Genomic DNA, 12,613 nt, shown 5'->3' with positions numbered 1-12,613 from the left:
CTCCCCGCTGCGGGATGTGTGTGCCTCTCCCCGCTGCGGGATGTGTGTGCCTCTCCCCGCTGCGGGATGCGTGTGTGCCTCTCCCCGCTGCGGGATGCGTGTGTGCCTCTCCCCGCCGCGGGATGTGTGCGTGCCTCTCCCCGCCGCGGGATGTGTGCGTGCCTCTCCCCGCGTGTCCCCGCCCGCAGCGGCCCCTCCGCAGCCCGGGGCTCCGGCACCGCCGGGCGCCGCTGGCACAGCGCGGGTGCCCTGGAGCAGATTTCTCGCCTCTTGTTAAAATTGAGGGAAAAAGGAGAAGGTGTTCGTTCCAGCAGAAGCAACATCAGTGATTAAGGTGCTGCATCAGGAGTCCTATCTGAGCGCTCGGCACCCGGTCCATGAGAGCTCACACCCTTGCCAGCGGCGGGTGCGCTGGCACACCCCAGCCCGCGGATAGCGATGCGCGGACTCAGCCTCCGCACATCCACAATCAGCTGAGTGGGTCCTCTGTCCGGCCCCGGCTCCGCTCCCATCGCTGCTCCACACAATGGGGTCTTTTATGGGTGTCTTGTGAGGAGTGAATTCAGGGAGATTTGATGATTCACAGTTACTCTGCCAACTTTAAAAAATAACCCCAGCCCATTACACAAATAATTTACCTAGTGCAAGCAGGCGGCACAGAGGAGCATTCTGCATCTCAGCGGCTGTGGAAGGCCCTGGGGAGGAGGGAGAAAAAGCGAGCCCTTCCAGGGAAAGGCAGCCACAGCAGAACGTGAGGCACAGGCTCGGGGCTGAGCAGCGTTATTCCAAATCCAGGGGGACCAAGGGGCTCAGAGCCTCAGGGAAAACAAAAACTGTGCTAGACCCCCCTGGGCACAGGGAGCACAGGCAAGGCACAGGGACAGGGGCTGCGAGCGTGGGTCAGTGTTTTGGGGCAGGGCAGGAGCAGCCAGGGAGCGTGTGCCAGTCCCTAGGGTGAGTTGCTGCATCCCCTGCCAAGAATCTGAGAAGGGGCTGGGCCGGGATGCTGTGTGACTGCCCTAAGCTGTACTTGCAGCAGGGCTGGAAAGGCAACACCAAGGAGAGTCAAGAGGTGTTAAAGAATGATCCTCCAGGAGCATCAGGTCTCGGGAGAGGGTGCCAACGGGGTGTGAAATGATTGCTGTACACCAATGGTGTGCCATCTCCCAAAGAAAGGAAAAGCCAATTCACACAATGACCAGAAAAGTCCAGCAGTGATGATGTTGTGTTCCTACACAGCCAAGAACACCCCGGAGGGTCCTGAGGGTTCTGAGCTCACTCTCCACAAAGAAAAAATAAAACAAACTAAGTAAGGAAAGAGAAGCACGGGCCATTTGAGAAAGGATTCATCTTAGCAGCAGTCACTTCTTCTTGCAACACCACAGGGATTCAGAGAGCAAGGACCAGCATTCCTGATAACCACCTGTGCCATAAGACAGATTTTGATTTTCTTGCCAAATTGGTTCAAACCTGTGAGGCCAGCTCTGTGGTCAAAGCTGAGTGTCTGAGAGTGTTAAGCATCTCTTCTCAGAGTGGTCCACAAAATAGTGGTGAAAGAAAAATCCCAGTCATTAAATGATCCAACAGTGCCAGGGGTTTCTGCTACTCAGAGATCATAAAGAATAAAGAAGCAGCGATGGCTGAAGAAAAATAATCCAATCATGAATTAATGATCTTTAATAAATATCAATGTCTAAGATACTTTGTGGAATTTCTACTTGAAACAGCTTCTTAAAGGAAGGATTACATTGTAATTCACTTTGTGACGTTCTCAACCCAGAATTTTTTAGTGAAGAATGGGATGGGATGGGATTTAATCATAATAAACACTTCAAGCTTGAGGTATAGAGAAACCAACAGTAGCTATGGCAACGTGGTCACTCCAGTAAGGCTAATGCAGATTATTTCCAGGGCAGTAGCCTTGTGTGTGCTCAGGAAGCAGAGGTAATGTTGGCTTAAAGCAATTCCTAAATTAAGGAAAAATTTTTAAGCAGAAGCTGTCTTGCACTCTTTGTTTTCAGCTTCAAACTGTAAGTGTTTCACAATGAGCTGAACGTACACAGCAGCCTCAGCAGAGTACTGACCTGCTGCTTCCAGAGACACTCAGGTATGTCACCATGAGCTGGGCAGACCCTCTGGCCATGGATCCACACACTGGTTTGTGTCAGAGGGGCCCTTGAGGCCCATCTCATTCCAGCCCCCCGCCATGGCAGGGACACCTTCCAGTGGACCAGGCTGCTCCAAGCACTGTCCAGCCTTGAACGCTCGCAGAGACGGAGCATCCATCACAGCCACTCTCACACCGGGGAAGCTTTGCCAGAGAAGGCTGGAGCCAGGCTGGAGGCCACACCAAGCCGCTGATGACATGGACACCAAGCTGCGTGATGAAACCCTCCCAGCCTTACACGAGTGCCGGAGCTGCTGCCAGTCACTCATCCCAGAGCGAGGCAGCTTGTGACAGGACCCCAACTCTCCCTTGGTCTTTCTGCCTTCCTGAGGTCTCTGAAAGGCAGAATCCCTTCTGCCATTCCTTGGGCTGAAGGAGCTGAGGGAGGGGGACGGCTTTGGCCATTGATATGTGGCTAAACCCTCTGCAGCCTCTCCGGGGAGCTGCTGTAAATCCCTGCTTGGTGATGGAAACTGTTCCAGGCCAGGCTCGAGGGTCCCAAGGAGGTGTGGGCTGTGCCTCAGGCTCCCGAGGCCTGCAGCACACCAGCCAGGCTGGGAGAGATTGCCACGCAGGAGAGCGCCCAGTGCAGCAGGGTCAGCGGGAATGAAACCCATGTGAGCCCTGCTGGCTGTGCCCTCTGTGGGGATGGCACGGCTCTGACACAGCGTGCTGCACTGCTGGGGAAAGGCTTCCATACACACCTCTCAGTGCAAGAGTAAACGGGCTGGAGACACGGAACACAGCAGCGGTTGGTGCTGCACTACACCGCCTTTGTTTTTTGAACCTTACATCTTCTTTCCTGCCAGCAAAGTGCTGCTACCTTGTCATATTAACAGAGAACTACTTCTCACTCTGTTCCCTTTTTTATCTCTGTAGTGAAGTGCAGTTGTAGCTTGGCACTGACAGAGCTTCATCAATGGGTCCTGCTTTCGCACCCAAAATAACTACAGCCAAAGATTTCTGTATGTGGAAATGCAGGTTGTTTTTCAGGTAAAGCATCTCAGAATTTTATTTTATTCAGTCTCCAACAGCTCAGTTGTAAGTAGAAAGGTATCTTCTGAAAACACACATGTAGTATCCTTGAGGCCATCAATATTCAGAGAAGAAAAAGAGCATTCTAAAATACACACCCATCTTGATCCCAGCCTTTTCCACTATTGCCCTCTTAAGCCCTTGTGGTACCAGGAGCATTCAGCTTTACGCTGGTCAATAATTCAAGCCCCTGTAAGAAATGGGAATATTTATGTGTGACTAAATGCATGAAGAATTATGATAAACAACTTGGCAAGGCAACAGCAATTCTTCCCAGCAGCTCTAGTTCTCTTGTAAAAGGCATTGGAGTCCCAAGCTGCTCAGGAGCTGTGGTAACTGCACAGGGCCGTGGTCACGCTGCACGGTGTTATCAGTGGTGAAAAGGCTCCTGCGAGCAGTTTCCTGCCAGATCTGTGGCCCCGTTTCCTCAGGGAGATTGCCCAGACTCTGTGGTCGAAGCTGCGCTTTCGTTTTCCTGCTGTGAGCAGCAGCTTCAGCTGGTGCTCGAGCAGCCACTGCTTTAGGGAGAGGGCACTCAGCATGCACGCCCAGGCTCTCCAGGAAGGACATGCCTGCTCAACGCTGGCACTCGTGTGCTGCTCTCCAAGGTGTGCGTCTGAAATCCCAGTGGCTGCTTAAGCCGTGTCCTTGGGGTGGCCTGCAGCCTGTGCCCTGTGCCACGTGTGCCCCCAAAGTGCTTTTGCACAGAGCTCTCCAGGAAAGGCAACAGGAGCTGTTTTCTCTGCTGGGCCATTTCCACAGCTTTGGTCTTGTGCTAAACCAGGGGGGCCCAGACTCTTCTTGGGCCCATCCCTGCCGTGCACACTGTGCTGAAGCTGAAGCTTCCAGAACCAGATTGTTAATTATACTCCCACTGATTCAGAGGAAAGCTAAATATGTCACAATTCATGTCCATCAGTCACCCCCCCCTTCTCCATTATTATTGTTCCTCTCTGCCTTCATTTTCCTCCATTTTCCCCCATCCTCTCCCTCCCCGGGGGTGAGGATACCCCAATTGCACTCCTGGGAGCTGCAGCTCCACCATCCAGCATGGTCCCACCATCTCCTCTTCCTCCATGCGGGCACAATTCTCTTCAAGGCTGGGTACAAACCTCTGCCATTTGGTGCGGTTGGGTTTGCAGTTTGGTTATGGCCCGACCCACGCTTTGCCCTCGCAGGATGGTGCTGCTGTCCCCTGGTTACGTGCTCCCAGGAGTTCATGCAGGGCCAGAAGCCGTCATGTTTGTGTCATCTCACACTAGCTCCACTATGCAGCAGTGCTTTAAAACCAATTTTAACATTCCCAAATCCACATGACCTCTGTTGCAGTTACTCAGATTTCACATTTCTGGTCTGTGCCACTGGCATATGTTGAACTTTGCCGAAACAGTACTTGCCAAGAAGTGTTTGTTTCTTTTTAAAGAATATCAAAGCTTTGGGCATTTTGGTACAGAATATGATTTGTGGGTAAAATACATGATGTTCACATGCAAAAGAAATAAGGCCAAGAAATTCAGTGTTTATAATCACCCACTGGATTTAAATAAATTGATTTAATTGGTTTCTGAGGGGAAGGAGGAAAGAGCAACACAGGAATTTTTGTCACATGACTTACATCTGAAATCTAACACAATTAGTACAGCAGGATTCAGTTACCAAAGGCAAAAAAAGAAGGGAAATCAGGAGTCAATTGAGTTGCTGCAAAATTTAATATCTTGCTGTCATCTTTGTTCTTCGTAGAGAGTTGCTGTAGCAACAGACCAAAAAAAGAACTTGCACAAGAGGAGGAGCTTGCTGCTCTTTTAACAACATCTCTTTACCCTGCCTGAATTACTGTTTACAGCCAATCAATCGCTTCCTGAGGATCAATGACTGTGGACACAAGGCCTAGCCTGCAGGTGTTACACCTGTCACACACACAAAGGTGTTCTCAGCTCCTCTCTGCAGGTCACAGGGTGGCAACTCTTTTCTGCAGAACTGAGCCCATTCTTGTCACACGCAAGATACATCTATTCCTTGATCCACTTCCATCACTGGGGCTCTGCACCCTGCAGATCAGCACTGCGTGGGACTGTGCAGCTATAAATAAGAGACAGCTTTCCCCGCCAGTGCCTTTCTGGACGAGGCCAACACACAGCAGCTCAGGAAGGACAAGCCGTGGGGAGCAGAAGGCAGCAGCTGCAGGGTAATGGTGCCAGCAGCCTCAGGTCTGCCCTGCAGAGCTGCGTGCAGTTGCTCCTGCTGCAGCAAAGGAAGCTCCAGGGTTGGTGGTGCCTGGGCTGTCAGTGTTTTCCAATAGTTGGGTCCCTGCTGTTTGTTGTTCCCAATTAATTTAGTCACACACGATCTCCAACTCTCCATCTGCAGTGTGAAACTCACTAAGGGCAATTTTAGGCATTCTGGGATGCAGAGCTCCTAAGTGCTGATGGTGTCACCGAGGCACCACAGCACTCTGTGCCCCCAGGCCAGCCCTGGTGCCATCCTGGTGTCTCCAGGCCGCAGCAAGGGCACTGCCTGCCTGGGGACCCGCTGGAGCCCTGGCCGAGCCCTCCGTGCATCCTGCTGTGCATCTTTGCTCGAATTCCTCGCTCTGTTGTACTGGAGGAAAATGCTCCAGTACCTGCAGCTGGAGCCGGGCAGGGGGGCCCACCCCACTCCCTTTGTTCGGGGCCAGCAGCCCCGGCTCGGGCCTGCGTTGCCGGGGGCTTCCAGCGGGACAGGGGACAGCAGAAAAGGAAAAGCCTGGGAAACTGAGCTGCACTGTGTGCTCACACAAAGCGCCATTGTCCGCGGCTCAGAGACGCAGTTTAGTAGGGCAGGCTGTCCTCCCCGAGCGGCCCCGGGCGGCACACAGGCCCGGGGGAAGCTGCATGTGGGGCCTCTGTCTGAACTGACAGCGATTGATGAGGGAAAAGGGGCCAAATGGAAAACGCAGCTTTGAGGGAGAATTCAGCTCTCTCATTAGAGCTGAATGCAGCTGCCCAAAGGGGCCTTTCCTGGAGAAGCCCCGGGCTCCAGCCACATTCGCAACTTCAGTGCAAATTCCAGCATGAAAGTGTTATTTCCTGAAAGAGTGGGAGGTTTTGGGGTGTTTTTAAGTGCCCCTTCACACGGCACAGAGACCCAGTGACCTGGCCTGTGCACCACAGCAGCACCGAGACACTGAGGTTGGATTTTGTTATCTCAGTCACTATTAGCAGCCCGCACGGAGGGATTTTTTAGCTTTTCTCAGGAACTCGGGCTGGGCATCCATCACTGTCCATCCCACGGATTGTTCACCACTGGGCCCATGCAAGAAAACACCAGCACTTCCATGTACAAGTTGCTTCCCAGGCTCTTGGCTTCAGCAGTAATTTAGCAGGCAGGGATTTTCTGATTTCCTTCACCAACTCAACTGAATGCAAAGTAGGTTGGGATAATCACAGCTACAGGCGTGCAAGGGCAGAGAGGAGGGGAATGGCCTGCTGAGCCTGCCCCACTGCACCTCGTGCGTTCTGCAGCTCTGTGCCCTCAGACGTTGCCTTCTGCTCAGGCCCCACGACACCAGCCTTGCCTCGGGACGTGAAGGCAGCCCTTGGTACAAGGCATAAGCTACTGCAGGTGCTTTCATAGTTTCACATTGCAAAATCAGGAGAAAACTGGTAATTATTATTGCTATTACACAGTGAGGTCACACAGAGAGGAGAGGAGAGGAGAGGAGAGGAGAGGAGAGGAGAGGAGAGGAGAGGAGAGGAGAGGAGAGCACTGGCACGACACCCTCATGGAAGGGAGTGAACAGGGTTGCACCAAGGCCTTCACACTGTGCAAATCTTCTGCACCATCAGTGCCAGCTCTGGCCTATAACCTGGGCGCACGGCCCTGCGGGGAGCACCTGAAGCCAGGGAGATGTGCTGATGGAGATGTGCCTTCCCTGGGGGAGGAAGGCTGTTTACTGGAGCAGCATCAGTCGAACCTTCCCAGAACAGCTGAAGCAGCATCAGCACTTTGCTGCCATGAGCTGAGTCGGCACATCCAGACCCGGCCAAGCCCTCCTGGATCTGCAGGGGCCTGGGCTGCATGGGCAGCACTGAGGGGCCCCCATGGCCAGGCCCAGGCTGCCACCCCTGCAAGGGTCCCCAAGCCCTGCCTCAGCTGTAGGGCAGGGACGCTGCTGCCGCTCTCAGGGCACCCTGAGCCTGCACCGGCTGCAGCTCTCAGGGAGCCCTGAGCCTGCACCGGCTGCAGCTCTCAGGGCACCCTGAGCCTGCACCGGCTGCAGCTCTCAGGGCACCCTGAACCTTCACTGGCTGCAGCTCTCAGGGCACCCTGCACCTGCACCGGCTGCAGCTCTCAGGGAGCCCTGAACCTGCACTGGCTGCAGCTCTCAGGGAGCCCTGAACCTTCACTGGCTGCAGCTCTCAGGGAGCCCTGAGCCTGCACCGGCTGCAGCTCTCAGGGAGCCCTGAACCTTCACTGGCTGCAGCTCTCAGGGAGCCCTGAGCCTGCACCGGCTGCAGCTCTCAGGGAGCCCTGAACCTGCACTGGCTCCAGCTTGGTCTCACCCCTGAACCTGCACCGGCTGCAGCTCGGTCTCAGCCCTGAACCTGCACCGGCTGCAGCTTGGGCTCAGCCCTGGGGCTGCCCTGCAGGGAGTGAGGTCTGGCAGCACCAGGAGTGTCCCCTCCAATCAGCACCGTGGGCACAGAGCAGCTGCCTGGGGCAGGCACTACAGCATCTCAGCCTGGCTGTGCCGGCAGGACACAAAGAGACTCCCAGAGTGAGGCAAGGACAGCAATCCACTTTTATGCCATGTTTTTAAAGCTGTTTTCTTCCCCCTATGACCAGCATCACTGTGTTTTGGGTTTGGCAGCTTGTGTGCACAGTGAATCTAATTTGATTTTTATCCTTTTTGTCTCCCTCTATTTTGCACACTACATTAGGCTTTTGTTCCAAGGCAGTTAAAGCAGATTTGCTGTGTGCTTTGAGCTGCCTTGCAGTGCTGGCAGAGCCTCAGAGCACAGATGAGTGTCACGTAACAGATATGCTATCGATAAGCGGGAGGCTCGCACAACACAGAGGCCCAGAAAACTAGAATTCTCAACACCAGTAAAACCAATTGTGTGTGAGCAGGTCCCTCCAGCTGGAGAACTGCACCCTGCAATGACAGCACTGTGGCTGCTGGAGCTGCAGCCACTGGGGGGAATTGTCAGGGAGGCTCCGAGAGCTTCAACAGAAATAGCAACCCTGCTACTGTTCAGCTACACCCTGACGTTTGATTTCTCGTTCCCCTCTTTCTAAGTTCATGCTGTGTTGACTGCGCTGCTCTCACAGCCCTGTGGAAGGTGGAGGTGGCAGAGCAGCAGCTGTTGGTGGTCCAAGGTCTGCTCCTGCAGCCCCTCAGCAGAGCTGTGCATCCACCCTCCACTGCTGGGATGGGCCAGCTCTGCTGTGATGCCACTCAGTGAGCTGCACGTGAATCCTTCCCTTTGACAGGATCAGGAATGCCCCAGCATGTTCTAAGTACAGCCACGACTGCTTTCCAGAAAAGACAGAAGACAAGGCACTGACCCTTTCATCCCTGCAGCACTGACCCTTTTACATGCAGCACTGACCCTTTCTCCTGCAGCACTGACCCCTTTCCATGCAGCACTGACCCTTTCTCCTGCAGCACTGACCCTTTTCCATGCAGCATTGACCCTTTCCCATGCAGCACTGACCCTTTCATCTCTGCAGCACTGACCCTTTCTCCTGCAGCACTGACCCTTTCTCCTGCAGCACTGACCCTTTCATCCCTGCAGCACTGACCCTTTCATCCCTGCAGCACTGACCCTTTCTCCTGCAGCACTGACCCTTTTCCATGCAGCACTGACCCTTTCTCCTGCAGCACTGACCCTTTCTCCTGCAGCACTGACCCTTTCATCCCTGCAGCACTGACCCTTTTACATGCAGCACTGACCCTTTCTCCTGCAGCACTGACCCCTTTCCATGCAGCACTGACCCTTTCTCCTGCAGCACTGACCCTTTCTCCTGCAGCACTGACCCCTTTCCATGCAGCACTGACCCTTTCCATGCAGCACTGACCCCTTCTCCTGCAGCACTGACCCTTTCTCCTGCAGCACTGACCCTTTCTCCTGCAGCGCTGACCCTTTCATCCCTGCAGTGCTGACCCTTTCTCCTGCAGCACTGACCCCTTTCCATGCAGCACTGACCCTTTCTCCTGCAGCACTGACCCCTTCTCCTGCAGCACTGACCCCTTTCCATGCAGCACTGACCCTTTCTCCTGCAGCACTGACCCCTTCTCCTGCAGCACTGACCCCTTCTCCTGCAGCACTGACCCTTTCTCCTGCAGCACTGACCCTTTCTCCTGCAGCGCTGACCCTTTCTCCCTGCAGCGCTGACCCTTTCTCCCTGCAGTGCTGACCCTTTCTCCTGCAGCACTGACCCTTTCTCCTGCAGCGCTGACCCTTTCTCCCTGCAGTGCTGACCCTTTCTCCTGCAGCACTGACCCTTTCTCCTGCAGCACTGACCCTTTCTCCCTGCAGTGCTGACCCTTTCTCCCTGCAGTGCTGACCCTTTCTCCTGCAGCGCTGACCCTTTCTCCCTGCAGTGCTGACCCTTTCTCCTGCAGCACTGACCCTTTCTCCTGCAGCACTGACCCCTTTCCATGCAGCACTGACCCTTTCTCCTGCAGCACTGACCCCTTTCCATGCAGCACTGACCCTTTCTCCTGCAGCACTGACCCTTTCTCCCTGCAGTGCTGACCCTTTCTCCCTGCAGTGCTGACCCTTTCCATGCAGCACTGACCCTTTTCCATGCAGCACTGACCCTTTTCCATGCAGCAGGACTCCAGAGGCTCCGTGGCACTGCTGTGCAGCCCTGCAGAGCTGAGATACCTGTCAGCTCTCACAGCTTCTCTCCAGTGAGGACATGCCCCTGCACCCGGGGCTGCTGCTCCAAAGCATGCCGCTGCAGGAATGCAGCTGGATCCAGCAGCTCCCAGATGTGAGGGGCAGAGCAAAGCCCGTGTGTCAAACAGGAACTCGGCTGCTCTGTGCCAGCTGTCCGCGTGCCCGGAATTGGCACAGAACGCTGTCACATCTAACTGGCAGCCTCAACTGTAATACCAACAGCACAGCCTGCTTGCTCCCAGGGACTCACAGCCAGTACTCGTATGAGAGGCAACATCTTGAGGGGGGTTTTAATTTGAAATAAAGGCTGGAGTGACCTTTCATTTCAGGTTTTAATTAAGTTCTCCTGCCTCAGAGCTGCAGAAAAAAATCCTGAAAAATATAATCCAAGAGCATGGTAAAGTCTCAAATGTCAAAGGCAAGCAAAATTCTGAGCTGCTGTTGTTTTAATAGTACGTTTGTTAGTCCAAAGGACACAGTTTCCCCAATGCTCACAGTCTGACTTTCTGAAGGACCCATCAAATGCCAGACAAGTCGTAGATATAAGCCTGTATCTTATCACAAGATGTGGATTTACCTGCATTCAGGATATTATTTTTCCATCCTTTCACTCCCTCAACTCAAGAGAGCTACTTGCAGAGCTCTTGTCAGTCTCTGGCTGAAAGTCTGGATCTCCATTCTTTATGAACTAGTCCCAAACCTTCTGTTCCCAGGCAGCATGACTGGGCTCCATGGGATCTCAGCATGCTCATCTCAGGTTTGCTCACCTGCTTCTCTTTCTGTCTGGGGTATGCTATTTCTCCCTGGGCAAATGTGCAGAGAGCCCAGAAATATTTACAGAAAAAGGCTAACAGTGGTGTGCAGCATTCAGAGCTCCTTCCTTTCTGCTGGACTGAGGGAAGCAGTGCTGGAGCTGCAGTCCTGCCCAAGCACCATCCGGGCAGTTCCTGTCTCCTGTGTCTGTAGTCTTGGCGTCCCTCCCGTGTCCTCTTGCACTCCTGCTCTAGGTTCTTCCAAGAGCTGTGTCATTGCCAGTGTTTGAGCTCTAGGCCTTGGCGTGCTCCTAGGAGGAGGAAATTGAGCTGACACCAGCACAGAGCCTGCTGCAGCCTCACGGGGAAGCTGCTGCATGCACAGGGAGCCGGGCCAGGGCAGAGGAGCCCCATTTCCTGAGCAAACCACCCACAAGGTCACCGTTTCATAATCAACTTGAGCAAGACCATGGGGGAGCAGAATGAAACGCTCCTGCAAATGCTTCAAAACTGCAACAAAAACTCTGCACCGACACTGCAAGATCTTTGCTCTGATATATATCTCACTAAACTGAATCCCACTTACCCACAAATGGGTTGCTGTGCGAGTGTGGCTCAGGTTGGTACACGGGGATGAGTTGTGGCTCCCTCTTCCCTCAACTGTCACTTCTCATCCAGAACAGCTCCAGTTCACAGCGCATCCAGGTCACAAAGAAGAACCAGGTCAGCAGAGACAGTGACTGACACCTCCACGCTCTCCTAAGACATGAAACACTGGGAAATCGCCGGGCAAGAAAAACCAAGAATTTGGGACAACTGGCACCTCCCTAACTCTCACTTCCACCTACTGATTTACTCCACAAATAAGGCACAACTGATTGAACAGATGAAATACTGTCACCCCACACCACAGGCTGTTGGAGCCCTGCAGGCTGTGTGTGTATCACAGCCCTTACACACAACACAGCTGACACACCAGAGGCAGAGCTGCCCAAGGCCCACCACAGGAGCAATGAACACAGCAGGTAATGGGCTCAGCACTGTGGAGGGAGTCCCATACCCTCCAACCCAAAATCTTACAGGTAGGAATTTGGGTGAGTGACCCACGTCAGTGCTTAAGTTGGATTCATTCCAATAAAGGGTTATCTTCCCCCACTATGAAATCACATTTCAGAATTCCAAAATTACAAGCCTTGATTCTCTGAGTTCACGGTTTTGCAGCTCAGTGAAATCCCTGTCCGTGCTGAAGGGATTCCCTCCAGCCCAGAGTGAGGCACGCTGGAAGGGCAGCTCTAGAGAGCAGGACAACCTAGCCACAGGACTGGCATCCACAGCCCAGGAGACTGAGGAGCCTCGAATTATTGCCATGGCTGCAAGTATTTCATACGAGCCACACTTGACGATAATGTCTGCAGCCATGTAGTCATGGATATAGAACAAACAAATCACTAAATTGAAGAAAAACAGTGAGAAAATTCAAACCTGGAGTTTGTTCTGGACTCTGCTCTCTGCAGAGTTGCACAACATTCCCAGTTTCACTTTAAAATATCTCTGTGATTTAATGCCAAAGAGCTGGGTTTCAAGTGAAGTCTGGATTCCCCATGGCTGACTTCACAGATTGAGTTGAACACTGTCTAACTTGGAAGGCATCTCCCCTCAGCCTCTGAAACACTCGGTGCTGCAGAATCTGTTAAGGAACCAGTCAGATATCTGCACAGACAGAACGTTCATCACAGCACAGTAATAGCCAGAATTCACATGTGAACCAGAAC

This window comes from Melozone crissalis, unplaced genomic scaffold, assembly GCF_028551555.1.
Source record: "Melozone crissalis strain CALT ecotype California unplaced genomic scaffold, PUWL_Pcris_2 ptg000029l_1, whole genome shotgun sequence".
NCBI lineage: Eukaryota > Metazoa > Chordata > Aves > Passeriformes > Passerellidae > Melozone > Melozone crissalis.
Note: the sequence above shows the minus strand (reverse complement) of the source record.